This window comes from Lepisosteus platostomus, chromosome 8, assembly GCF_059453375.1.
Source record: "Lepisosteus platostomus isolate fLepPlt1 chromosome 8, fLepPlt1.hap1, whole genome shotgun sequence".
NCBI lineage: Eukaryota > Metazoa > Chordata > Actinopteri > Semionotiformes > Lepisosteidae > Lepisosteus > Lepisosteus platostomus.
Genome location: NC_142618.1, coordinates 2833005 through 2847164, shown reverse-complemented (window position 1 = coordinate 2847164; position 14160 = coordinate 2833005). Strand labels below are relative to the sequence as shown.

The 14160-nt window shown below is 48.0% G+C and overlaps 1 protein-coding gene and 1 long non-coding RNA gene across 3 annotated transcripts in view; one reads left to right on the top strand and one right to left on the bottom strand.

Annotated features, from left to right (window-relative positions):
* Window positions 1-14160, top strand: part of mib1 (MIB E3 ubiquitin protein ligase 1) — a 104873-nt gene that overhangs the window by 48032 nt on the left and 42681 nt on the right. The window lies entirely within an intron of this gene.
* LOC148655502 (uncharacterized) lies at window positions 406-7557 on the bottom strand. Its single transcript, XR_015940689.1, has 2 exons — window positions 6748-7557; window positions 406-5020 (listed from the first exon to the last, which is right to left on the bottom strand). It is a non-coding gene; the product is annotated as an uncharacterized LOC148655502 (long non-coding RNA).

Below are 14160 nucleotides of genomic sequence, written 5' to 3'. Positions count from 1 at the left end.
GGGGTAAAAGGGCATCTGGCTTCTGTCTGTGGGGCTGTTTGAAAGAAAGTCGAGCTGTGGAAGGTGTGAATTAATGTCAAAGACGTGTGTCATTTCTGCAGACTTCTGCAGCTGCAGCCATAGTGCAGTCAGGTCTCATTTCCCAGGATGACTTTGCTGTCTTTAGATGTTGAAAACTTGTTGTGGGTTTATGATATTTATCCCACTGCAACATATTACATTCAATGTGCATTGAAGTTGTACAGATACATGTCGATGCATAGAGACACTTTCACTTAATGCAGAAAATGTTTGCATGAAGTAGCAAGTGCGGGCTAAGTGTGTATTTGTAGATATTGTTTAACCAATAAAGAGCATAAAATATTCATTTCCACAAAACACTTGGCAGGAAATATGACAATAGCATTGATTGTTTTTCTTATTTATTTGTAAAGCAGCCATATAACACTGAACACTGAATCAAGCAAACACTGTAGATCAAGTATAGCATTCAGGCACGGGAACCATCAAATATAGAAATGTTGTTTTAAAGCGGTCTGTCGAAAGTTCTTACCTAGCTCTAGAGACGGATATGTTGTCAGTTTCAGAGGCACATATGCAAAGTTAGCTAAAAAGATGATGAATTACAGATGCAATTTTGTATTACTATGGAGAGAGCAACATATTAATTTTGTGCAGAAATGAAAAACAAAAACTGGTCCTGTAGTCATCAATGCATAGCTACAGCTGGTTGAAGGGGACCAAATCCATTGAAAAGGTGATTTGGTTCCATTTTACCAGCTTTAGCAAAGCATTGGCAGTGGGCCTTGAGCTCCTGTGCTGTGTAAGAACCCTTCTCTGTGGGGCCTGTGAACGCTGCCGATGCTGAGAGTACCCTGCAAGCTCTGGAGAGGCGTCATTTCATCCTTCCCCAGAACTCTCTTGTTCTGGACAGGTTTGATCTCTTCCCCTAGCTTGGCTCGGACTGGTCCCTAGACAGCATTGTATGCAGGCACACAGGACCAAGCACATGCACGTTCTTCCAGAGGGGTTTTTCCCCCCGAAAGGGGGGGAAAAAGAGCCTCGTCACGATTTTGTTAAAAGAAGAGTAATGCTCTTTGATAAATTGTTAATAGTAATCTGCCTCGCACGCTTGAGCCAAATGTCTTCAAACCGTGCAGCAATTCCAGCCCCTGATTGATAGTCCCCGACACGGCTGTGTCTCTGGCTCACACAGCCAGAGCCCCGAGAGTTGTGGTCTCTGGGCGGCGGGGTAGAGGGGGCGCCCCGGACAGGGGGCTTCAGTGAGGGCAGCTCATGCAGTGGCGACTCCTTCACTCATTTGCATGATGGTCCTTATCGTTGGTATCTCTCATTCCCGGGTTTGGCTTGGTTTTATACGGGTTAAACGAGGACACCTGCACCGCTGCTTTTCAGTCCTGTCCGGGCTTTTCAGATCAACCTAAAGCTGTTCGTGTTTTCCCTGTCGGGGAAACTTCGGTGCCAAGTAACCACGCTAAAAGGACGTTCCGCTTTGACCCTGACATCCCGATATAAATGCATTGTGGGATATGGGTGAAGGCCGTTTCATGAGCGTTGGAGAAGGCCCTCAGCACGTTACTGTGCTCTTTGCGCGTGGAGACGCTGGCCGCATTTCGGGGTGGGGGCTGAGCCCCGATGTGGGCCGCTCTCAGGAGGGCGATGGCCGTGCTCGTGTGCAGGGCCTGTCCCGGGAGGGGCAGGGGAGAGGGAGGCCGCAGCAGGTGCGGCCGGGGGCTGTAAGCCCAGCTCTATTTATTGCCCCTCCATACTGGGGCTCGTGGGCACGTCCAGCTGCTCAAGTGCGTTTTTGGATGGCTTCTCCCTTTCACGCGCTGGCCATATCAGGGCAAGAGAAGGCAATGGAAAGAATCAGCGCCGTATTTGATAATGTCAGCATCTGTTCTGTGTGTCAGTCAGCCGCTTGGAAATGCCCGAGTTACATCAGTGTCAGCACATGCTCAGGGGTCAGACTCGGAGTGCTGTCAGATTTAAAAAAAAACAGGGAGAGAAAACAGAGGGAACAGCTGATCCCAGTGATGGATTTGCTATTTCAGAGATCCGGGCAGGCCTGCGAAGGGTGATGGTTTACTGCAGAGCAGTGATGGACACTTGTCCTCCTCTGATGATGGCTCCTTTAGCTGGGAAAATGTGCCCTGTCATTTCTTTTTTTGGACTCGGCCTGCTCAGCCAGGCTGTGTAGCAGCTTGAATGATCTTGGCTTTTTTTTTACCAGGGCTACTTCATCTAGATATTCTTAGGAACACTGTAGCACTCCGTGCTTTGCCGTTAAGTGCACTGCAGTCATTGACACAACGTGTTTCACGTTTAGTTTAACTGACTTGCATATGGTTCTGAACCATCTTGGTAAAAATATGATTTCAACAGTATGGGTTAGGACTAGACCCATGCTGCTTAGTTAAAACGTATCTAATCAGTCAGGTTACCTTCTTCCTAGCCAAAGTTTACTTGGACATGTTTTTTTATATGTAACTTTTTGGAATGTTGAAAGTATATTTTGCCTCAAGAAATAATAGTGTAATATTTATTACACTAATGGTAGCTTGGGTTTTGCCTGCATGTGCCTTTTGAAAGAACTCAGAAGCGTGATGCCGGTTTAGACTCCTTCCGGGGCCACGTCCAGCAACTTGCCCTGGCTGAGATGTGAAGTAATATAACTCCGCTTGAGGCTTTGTGATGCTGCTTACACTAATACACCCTGACAGAAAAGGCCGCTTTTCTTTTCACTAAGCAGTTAAAACCAAGTTCAACAGCTTGTGTATCTGAGGACATTTTTTTCCTCCTTTTTCTTAGAGAGTCAGGACAGTATTTTTGTGCACACCTGGGGAAAGGGTCAGTGTAGCCATGAAGCAGGGGGGCAGGGACTGATCAAGGCACATAAAGCTGAAGTGACCAGCCCAAGGTCAGACAATCCCTGTTTGGGAATTTACCTCCATTGTTCCGTTCAGTTAACTGCCCTGTTCTTTGCACGGTGCTCCAGAGGAGGAGCGGTGGATGCAGGCAGCAATCCATCATCACTGTCCTTTATTTTTATGAAGCTGTCGACAATGGAAAGCAGCTGACTGGCAGGCCTGGTCCAGAAATCTCTGCATTGTCACTTTTCCATGCGCTAATCTGACTGCACTTCAGCAAAGCATTTGGCAAGCGTAGCAAACATGAACAATAGGGTGGGATCAGGAGAGCGAGCAGAGAGTGAAAGGGGTTAAAACAGCAGGGATATGGTATAGAACTGTAGATTAGCATTCCCTTTTCATGGCGCTGTCCTACAGCTCTGAGATCCGATTGCATGAGGATTCGCAGACCTCAAATTAGATCTGCGCAATTAGTACAAATGTCGATTTTGTGGTCGTTCCTTTTTTCCCCCCTCGGTAAAACGGGTTCTCATTTGTTTTTGCCAAAAGTGGTGGACCTTTGGAAGGATTATGGCGTTAATCTTTTGACCGGCTCCGGCATGCTACAATTTATACAAAACTAGCTGTTAAGTTACTGTTGGCCTGAGTTCAACAAACCAGCACATTGCAGTGCAGCGGCAGATAGTGAAGAGGGCCTGTTTGGAAGGGCTCCTTTCCCCCAGCAATGCGAAAAGCACTTGTTCGGAGCTGGTAAATTGATTTCAGTTTCAGGGTCGGTGGCCCAGCACGAGGAGGGTTTTCAGTTGCCTAGTAAGGGCAGTTGGGCGTTTTACTGTTCCGTCAAGAGCGGATTTTCCAGCCTCTAGTTTCCCTGGCTCTTGTACTGCAGCAGTATCCTGATCGTACTCCCTACACCCCCACAAGGCCAGGGGCCGGTGCACTGTGCGATCTTCTAACTAACTTACTACGAAGACGTCCGATTCAATGTAAAACAATGGACAGAACGTTAAAAAAGCACCGACTGCACCGTTAACACCCAAGGCTGTGCGCCGCTCGTTTTACAACATTTCTTATCAGCCAGGTGTGTTTTTCGACTACACCGCTTCAGAGGAATTACAGAACTTACTGTTACGACTAGTTACACTCCTGACAGTGACGATAATTCCCCAAATCCTGAAATCCAAACTTCTGGCTTCGTCGCTCAGTGCCTGATCAAAAATACATACTTCTTTACATTCCATAGCTTTCATATGTCCATATGGGTACATAAAGAAGTATGTACTCCGGATAGGCGGATAAATGACAGCCTGAGTCAAAGTACTGATTATATGCTACTCTCATCCTGTCAGTGGCTGTATACTCTTGTTTTGCTTGAGAAAAACCGTCAGATAAACACTGGTTTACACTACACTGCATTACAGTTCTCTACCAGACTTCAGGAACCTTTAAAAAAAGAACAGCATGAGAGACATTACCATGAGGTGATGTTGAACATTCCCTAAATTAATCCACCTTCATACCAACACAGAATAAAGAGAAGTCTTGAAGGTTCTTTCGTTCCCACCCACCTGGGCTAAATGTCCCGTGTCTCTTGTGCACATTAAATCTGTGACAGTCCATACCGTGCAGCCTGAGCCAGTGACCCCATCTGTCCTCCAAAGAGCTGAAAGAAATGATCTGAGATGAAGAAAGGCTGGGATTTGTAACGGTGGGCTGGCTTGTCCTTGTCTACGGAGTCCATCACGGGGAGGGGGTTGATGAGAAGAAGAGAGAGCCCCGGTGTTTCTCCCCTCTTGCTCTTGCGACCGGCCTGTTCGCCGGCTCGCTCCCTGCTCCTTCCTCTCAGCCTTGTCCTTCGCAAACTTGATTGCGGTGTCCTGGGAATAAAGGGGGGCTCTTCCACAAGCTGAGCGGCTCCGTCTGCGCAGCGCCCGATCTCACTTTTCATTTCCTCCTCCGTCCTCTTCCTCTCCCCGGCTTGCTCTCTCTTCATTCCTCCCTTCCGTCTCTCCCTCTCCCTCTCCCTCTCGCTCCCTCTGCGCCTGTGATCTGATACACAGCCTGTGGTTTTAACCAGCTCTCCGGCAGGATGTCAGAGCGGTGCTGATGTTTGAGAAGGGGTGATCCAACTAGAACAGGAAGCTATTGTGAGCAGGATTTAGGCTATAGGCAGGCCAGAGGTCACATGTGAGAGCTAATGCCCATTCAGCACTTCTGGAATGGTGTGCTGGTTCCCCCCCCTGCCCTCCCTCCCTCTCCGGCCACTCACCTGCCACTGTTTATTCCTAGGCCACCAGTCTATTCCAGGCGCAACAGATCAATACCCATTTGCATAGAAATGTGAAATGTTCAGCAGGTTGCTAATGAATTTTTACCCTCTCCTCACATTCCACAAGTCAACACTGGCCCAGAGGCTGCAAACTGACCTGTGATGGGTGTTGGGGAAACACTGAAGGGGGGGGGGGGAGGGGGGTGTTTCCTGCACCCTGCTCCCTGCACCCTGCTCCCGGTGGCAGTGGAGATCCTAGCTGACGATCAGCGAGTGTGAAATCTCACTCGATGTGAGAAGAGAGGGGGGAAACAATGAATGATGATGTGGGTTGTATTGGGGGTGGTCATCTGTTTTTGAAATGGCAAAAAAAATGACAATGTTTAAGTTGTGTGAGAAGGTGGTGGTGGGGGGGGGTGTCTTTTATTAGTCCAAAGTATGACATCCCGTTTAGGAAATTTCACAGTCTGCTGCTGAAAGGGGGAGAGCGGCGAGAGTAAAATTCCTGCAGCTCATGATAAAAAGCTGGTGCAGCTGATCAAGAACAAATCAGAGGATAGCTGGAGAATTACACAGCAGCACCGGGAGAAACAGCAATGCAGCATTACGATTACAGCATGCAGACTGTGGAGACACAACTGGGTTACTAGCCTGAGCGGTTTGGGTTAAATATGACACATATCCCGAATGATCACTCAGCTCAGCGCTGCTCTCCACCCCCTCTCCCCCATTCCCACATCACTGCTGCTGTTCTTTTCAGCTTTTTCCCCTTAATGTCCTGTCCTCTTGTCCTGGCACAGAATCCCAAACACCAGCATCTAGATCTGGACTCAAACCAATAGCATGTTCTGAGCAGCTAGAATTGGAACAGTGGTCGGGCTTTTCTGTCCAAACTTTACACTGGCGCGCAACTTAAAAAAAAAAAAACCCCGTAAAAAACACAAGCTTATGGGTAGGTTTACCCTGATAACCACGTATGTAATCCAAGACAACGCACAGAGCTCTGGAGGATCGCAGTTCTACTACAGGCAATAAATGCGCTCCACAATTCGACAACTTAAAAGTTAATGAGCCTATCATTAGACAGCGACTTAACATCAACAGCTAATGAGCTAAACAATTCATTGCCGCAGTACAAGCCTGATCAGCCCCGGGGATGAAACAAAAGGCTACTCAGAGTGGCTATAGTAACTTTCTAATTCATTTTTAACACCACCCCCCGGGTTTCTCTTTTCTCCTCCTCGGCTAGAGAAAAGGGATCACCGTAACTTGTCGGCTGCTGCAGGAGGGTGCGCGTTCCTCCCCGCACGATACACACAAGCAAGTCATGCAGTTAATAACCAGTCGCTTCCAGAAAGAAAAGCCGAGGCAATCGCAGGCCCTCCCAAGCAGAAGAGTGTATATTACCTGTCCTGTTAGTATCTTGCAGCCTTTCCAGTTGAGACCGAGCTAATGACCTACAGAGAGCTACATCTGCAGCAGCCATCACATCCAGAGTGCACACTCTACTCGCTGATTCAGCTTCTCTGAGCAGCGAGAGGGGGTGGGGGGGGTGGGGAGCTGGGGAAAAGCACGCTTCTGCCTTACCTTGGTGGGGGGGGTAAAAATACAGTTTCTGTAAAGGACTCCTAGAAAACGATCTAAAGGCAGACCATTGCTGTCCTCCCACAAACATGCCATTGAGACCCTGGCGTTTTCTATCCTTTTTAGAAAAAATAAACAGACGGAAACCTGCACCGTCTTTTGTGTGTTTTGGGGGAGTAGCTTTTTGTTAAGGACGCCGAGCTGAAATCGATGTTCAAGTGGAAGAGCAAGGCAGTGCTTTTTGTTGTTGTTGTTGTTGTTGTTGTTTCTCACGTGGCCTAACACGGTAAAGCTGGAGAGATCCTGTCTGGCGTCTCTTTGTAAATTCGGCTATGCGCTGGGGGTCGAAAAGTTTCCTGCGTTCGCAAACTTGCCAGGAGAGAAGGAGAGAAGAAAAAGTTGCAAAGTAGACCAATAAGGGAGGCAGGTCCTGGGACTCTTCGTTTTATGCTTGTTCCATAAGTTTTCCCTTTTTTTTTTTTGTTCAGCGTTGCACTGCATCGTCTCTTCAGCCAAATGCAGTCATTTTAGTTGGCTCTTTTTTTTCCTCCTCCTCATCCTGCTCCGTTTCGCCTTTCTGCTCTTTTGAGAAAGAAAAAAGAAAAGTCCGGTTTGGGGACGCAGCAGCAGCAGCGCAGTCGAACATCTGTGAGGAGGCAGCAGCTTCCTAGTCTCTGCAGGGGTCACGTCTGCTGGGGGCGGAGGTCAGGGGTGGGGGGGTCCCATACACGCTGCGGAGGGAGGGAGGGAGGCTGGCTGGCATTTCACACTCAGAGGGCACAAGCAAAACTGTTAGAGCTTTATAGGCAGCTAAGCATCTGAAACACGCGCTCGCCGGCAGAGCAGCCTCTCCGGTGTCTCTCTGCTCCCTGACCATATTTAGTCAACCATAGCAAAAAATAGGCTTCCAGCTGTCAATTGGCGATTCGGGAGTGTGGGGGAGCCTCCATCCTGCTCTCCGCCTATTGATTGCTCGTCCTGCAGTGAGCCCCGGCCTCCTCTCGCCATTCGCCCAGCTATTTTTAGCACAGCCAAATAAAGTGGTCTCTCATGTTTCCACTTATATTTCCTGGCTCCCCCCCCCTCCCCACCTCTCCCAGTTCTTTAAACTGAGCTGCACTGCATATGGTAGAGTCCGACGCAGCTGACACTATACTTAGAAACACTGCGGAGTGGGGAGAGAGGGAGAGAGAGAAACCGCCAGTGCTGGAGCAAAGTCTGTAGGGGGCTAGAGAGCAGTAAATATCCCCGTACTGCGATAGAAGACTGTAACCTGATTTCTTGATCGCCGAAAAGTGCCATGAATAATAATAAATGGGCATCGGCCCTCCTCCGGGCGAGCTGCCTGCAGGTCAGGAGTTTCTGTCGGGGGGCTAGAGGCTCCCTCCTCCTCCGGCTGGGCCCCCCCTTGCCACCTTTTTACAAAAGCTGATCTTCCGGTCTCGTATTTGTCTGCCCTTTATTTCCGTGGGCCAAAAACGCAGGAATTGTCATCCTGAATTTCCCAGGGGGGATGCCTCGCCCCCCCCCCCCATTTCCCAGCGCCTTCATTAATCTTCCGCCTGGCACCTCGTGGAATGCACCGGCTTTCTGAAGCATGGAAATTGAAATGTATATTTGATTAGGAAATAAAAAAAATTCAAAGTAAATAACGCGGTTCTGCTAAGAACGTCCTTCAGTGACTTGATGAGGCTGTGAAGCAGTAATCACAGTTGTGTCCTCAGCTAAACACTTTGCGGCGCGAGTGGCAATACTCTCTCCTGGTATAATTATGTTGCCGGAGGAGATTGTGGTGTCTTTTAAAGCAATATTTCCATGCTGTTTCATTAGATTCTCCATGGGGAGAAAAAATAAAAACCGGTCCGCCGCAGGTCACTGGAGATGATGTCCTGACAGTTTCACTTACCAGCTTTGGAAAAACAATGTGGCTAGATGGGTCTTATTGTTTTACAAGAATAACTATAGGGAAACTATCAAATGAGTTTGGAATTTCAGGTCAAGTGACATTTACACAGTACATAAAGCGAAGGACTTGTATTTGGCAGTAAAATAACACACTGAGTGGCTGAAGCAACCGAACCTTTGCAGTCTTGCACCGACCGAGAAGCCTGCGAGGAGACCGGCTCCACCGTTCACAGGACTCGAAGGCTTTCACAACGGCAACGCTGTAGTGGAATGAACAGTGGACCTCGAACTCGCGGGCACAGGTGGAAAATGTGGAAGTGCTTTTATTAACCGGGAACAGGAGGCACTTGTTCACACTGAGGGTTGTGGGAATGTGGAACAAGGTGTTATCGATGCTTTCCTTCAAGAAATGGCTGGAGTGGGTCCTTGGATCAGTTAACACTGACTATCAAACAGGCTAGGCCGGCCTCCTTTCCTTCGTTAGCTTGGTGTGTCCTTCTTTTAGTGTGTTTTACCCTCAAGAGCAACGCTTGTGTTCCTGCGCTCCCCAGTTCGTGAAGACATGTTTCACCTGCCCCTGGCGGATGCGGGTTTTACCTTCTGTTTGATTGCAGTTTGTTGAGTTCCCATCAGTCAAGCTCTCGGCCTCGCCCATGCTTTGGCTAATAACCCTGTGATAGTCATCCGACTCCTCAGGGCCAACACTGAAGTCGGCTTTGAAATCCCCGTGTCCTTTGAGGACGAACTTGACTGCACAGAATGATTACATCTCTGCACAGGCAAAAAGCGTCACTGGAGCTTCATTTTCAAGAAGGTTTCTTAACCCGTTTACAAAAATTGTATCTTATTGTTCCAGGTTACAATGTTAGATTTGTATGAGTTTAATTGGTATTACAACGGTCAACTGGCATACTGCTTTAGCATCAGGTTAGAATACTTTGACTTACGTTTTGGATCTTGTTGAAGCACATCTCACAGGCCTGTCCCAGGTTGTTCACCGGCCGAGAGCCTCTAACTTGGGGCTTGATTTACTGTCCTCAGTTTCCTATCATCAGTTTTGGTAAAAGTAATTTACTTAATATTTATGTTCTAGGTTTATAGGTTTCACACTTTTAATCTGGCACAGAAACGGCATAAATAGGAAGAATTTTAAGAGTAATTAAGTCCACAGTTTTTTCTTAATGCTAATTTCTTGGTCTAAATGGCATTTTAAGTACAAGTTTATGTAACAGGCCTGATGCTGTGTCAGTTACAGAAGTGGTGTCACGTCCCTCTGAAATCTGGAGAGTGCAAGAGGAGTGGCGTCCTGCTGCCCTTGAGTGAGCAAGATGTGTGGCAGCTTCCTTTCCCAGTAAGCCCATGGGGGCAGACGAGCGCTCAGGCCTCAGGTCTTTATACGCCATGCTTGCAAAAAATATTCCTGGTTCATTCATAGGTTCCTCAGCCATTCTAAATGTGCTAGATTGTTTGCTTCCTCTAGAGCATGTAAGAACACGTGCTTTTAAATGAATCTCTGGAGTTTCTTTATGAATTAACCAATTCCAATATCCACAAATTCTAGCATACTGCGTTGAGAGCAACTCCTTTCCACCACGTGTTCACAAAGATGTGCAGTGGCACTACCACTCACAGCCCTCTTACCAAATGACAGGCCTTCAGAAGCCAAAACTGGAGCCCTCCTCCCATGACATCCTCTGTTGCCGTGCAGAACTAGACGCGCAGAGTTTAAAATGTGAAATTAATTTGACCTCTCCTTGACTGGAATGAAGAATGCTGGAGTGTATCATTCTCCAGAGCGCCCGCTTAACGTGCGGAGGAGGTTCAATCTGCTCGTCTGCACCTGGAGAAGAGGCAGGTGTCGTCCCGGGCTTCTGTCCACGTGCTGGATCCTTAGCCGAAGTCCTGGACAGCAAAGCGGACGCGTGCTACAAATCTCCGTATTTCGGAGTGTGGTCATTGCAGCCTCCGTGTGCCCTTGACCTCCAGCTTGACTTCTAACGGAGCGCATCGTTTAACCTGCTGTGCGATTCTGTTGTTTTGAGACGGGGGATCCAGCACATGGGCTTTGCCTGCTGAAAATATTCTGCACACTTGTGCATGTGCTCCAAGTGGTCGTCGATGCATTTGTCCTCATTTTCTAGGCAATATCAGCTTGTGCTCAGCACTCCTAAGTGCTTTATATTAAAAGGCATAAAGTTACCACGGCTTATATCTTTCCATTTTGTTTTTGGGTTATATTAGCCTTTGCTGTGAAGGCTATAATTTTTTTTCCATTTAACAATGGACTGACCAAAGAAGAAAAGCAGGCACTGGAGGTTGTTCAATTCCTGGTAATGAAAAATGTATCCTGTACATAATATTAACAACTTTTTTTTTCACAACCTTACTTTGGATTTTATTGTTGTTGATTTGCCTTGTAAATATACATTTACAAGCTGACAGTTGTTTTCCATACAGTTTTTGAATCGCCATGCATAGCGCAAGACTTGTTTAGCACACCACGCTGCGGCCTCAGAGAGAGGAATGGCTCGTCGCCTCCCTTCTGGTGCTGCAGGGCTTGCGTGCGAGGAGAACCGGCACAGTCCGGCGCGCTAGAGCCCCAGCCTCTCACCGCCTGCGCAGGAGCAGAGTGGGGTCAACTGAGTGGGCGGTGCAGTGGCTCTGTGGCTCAGGATCTGCGCCTGTGGCTGTAGGTTGCCGGTTCGAATCCCGCGGCCGGCAGAGGAATCCTACTCCGTTGGGCCCCCGAGTAAGGCCCTTCACCCCAGCTGCTCCAGGGGTGCCATATAAATGGCTGACCCTGCGCTCTGACCCCCAGGTTCTCTCTCCCTGTCTGTGTGTCTCATGGAGAGCAACTGGGGTATGTGAGAAGACATTTCCTAATACAAGAAATTGCATGTGGCCAATAAAGTGATCTTATCCGAGGGGTGTCCCCAAGCCAGGATGTACAAGCATGTCCGAATGTCTTGTCAGTCCAGAATGGCCTTGGTTCCCCTGGGTTGTGTTGTTTTTGGGAAGGTAAGGAAAGTTAAGGATCCCGAAGCTTCTTCTACCGTGTAACTTTATCGGAAAGTTTAAAGAACTGGATGGTCCCACAGAGTAGGCCTTTCATATTCCTCTGTGCCAAAATGATTTGCACTCTGTGTTTCCGCAGATCGACACTTAGGTTATACACTGGACAGTTTTGCTTTTCACAGCATTTTCAAGCTCAGAAGGGTTAAAGGAATTGATTGATATGTCTGTCTTTGCACGTTTCGTTTGAAAAACGAGACAGCTGACCAGTTCAGCTCTGGAAAGGTGAATTGGGGCCGTCAGCATACTATGAAGAATGTAGTACAGAACTGTTTTTTTTTCCTCCGCAGTGAGCAATATACACAAGGTGAAGTCACAGCGTGAAAAAACACAAACAATTGTCGGCGCATTTCCTCCTGCTCTGCCACTGGTGTTTTAAGTAGATTTTTGCAGAATAGTCTGAAAATCAAGCTTTTCTTTTCCACCAGTATATTCATGTTTTACTGTATTTCCTGGACCCTTTAATTCTGTCTTATGCCGATTTAAAAATGTTTTACTTCTGGCAAGTTGCAAGCTAATAGAAGTACTGCTACAGGGACCACTGAAAAGATACAAATGTGAGCCTCCAGGATTGGAAGTGAAGCCATCTGTCTCTGAATTCTCCTGTTCTCCATCCTGCTTTGGCTTCTGTTAGTCCAAGTCTCACTGTCGGGCTTGTCTCCTTTGAAACACCTTATCGGTTTCTTTGGGGATTAGATGGAATTGCGGTGTGTTCCTCCTGTTCCAGCCCCTTGTGTCTCTCACCTCCAGAGCGGATTGTTTTAATCAGCGTTCTGATCTCGAGTAATTTGTTCCTTGGATTAACCTGGCTGCTGTTCTTTCTACCTTCCCCAGTGCAATTATATCCCATTTCTGTCAGGAAAGCGTGCCCCACAAAGACAGCCAGTGAAATGGCGGACATGGTGCTTTTTTTGGTTTTAGGTCCACGGGCATTTTTGGACTGTCTGGTCTGTTCTTCAGTTAGACCCCATGAATGACCAGCCTGTGACTTTTCTTTCTCGGTATCATTGCTGCTTCAGGGAATACAAGGAAAAGCCAGAAATGGAGATTTCACCTCTAAACAGTGACCTCTCGTTTCTCGTGATGAAGTGGTGCACAGGCTTGCAGCACTTCCCTGAACGTGCTGGAGGTGGCGCTGCACGCTCTTTAGGCGGGAGTCCGCGGTGCCCTCGCTTCGCGGAGCGGCTCGCCGGCCGCGTGGTGGGAGAGGAGGACTCGTGTACCTCCATGCGGAGCCGCCTTCAGGCAGTGTGAACAAATTGGATTGTGCGCAACCTCGTGTTTTCTATTAACCCAGTATGTATAGGGAGGTCCGCAGTGGGGTAGAAAAACCTCATGCAGATGAGAAGTTCGCTTTCAGCTTCAACAGCGTTGGGTTGACGTGAGATTTAGATCTGGGAGGGAGCTGTGAAGTGGCAGTCGGCTCTCGATTAGAGCAGAAAGTCCACAGAAGGAGCTTCCACAGGGATTGTGCGCTGTTCAGTCCTGTCAAAGCTCCATGCCTCAGCTTTTGTCAAGCGCAGCAGAAGCCAGTAAACGCACTGTACTGTCATTCAGGTCTCCGCAGCGGCTTCCTTCAGCTCTCCCGAGTTTTCAAGGGCATCTAAGGTTCCAGTGGATTTTAGATTCTCGCTATAACCTGGGTGAGAAGCCTAATTGGCTTGTATCTTGTACGTATAAGTACCCCACAGTACAATACAGTGAGTGAGCAGACATTGTCTCAGACCACAAACTGACTTGCTCCTCTCTGGGTTATGTTTTGCGGCCGTCTTTTCACATGTCTAATTCAAAATCTTAATTTTCTGTAATTTTTTAAAAAGCCCTTTAAAACTTTTAAAAACGTTGACTTTCTGATCCCTGTGTTCCCCCATTTCTTTCAAGGTGCGAAGAATGCATTATTGAAGGAGCTCTTTCTGTATGCAAATACAAATGGTAGCTTGCCAGCTGACATACAAATACTGAGTTAATTATTCATGAGAGACTGCAAGGCCAATGAGCTGTCAGAACTTATGCATATTAACCTGATCAGTTGAATTATGCATCGGCTGTACCACTGAGTGGCTCAGGTGATGCCCACAGGAGAGTAGAAGCTGGGGCTGCAGTTTGAGGTGTCCTTGAGTCGTCGTCTCTGTGCGAAGAGTTTGCCCCGATAGGCAGGCACTCAGAATTTGAAGAGAGCAGTTTGGGCGCTTTTAGTGACGCATGTCTTCCGGATGTGGACCTTGCTGGTTCAATTCCTAGGTGTCCGGTGCCGCCGGTGCCTCAGTTTGTGCTGCAGGGTCCCCAGAGAGGGGCTGTGGGCACAGCCCAAGTGGCGCAATCCGCTCATCCAGCCCCGGGGGCAGACAGGAGCAGCAGGCGAGAATGCCGTACCGATTCTTAGGTCTCCGCAGAAGTGCAGTTTGTTGCGAGTTGCTAGAGCTGTGAATTTCCACATCT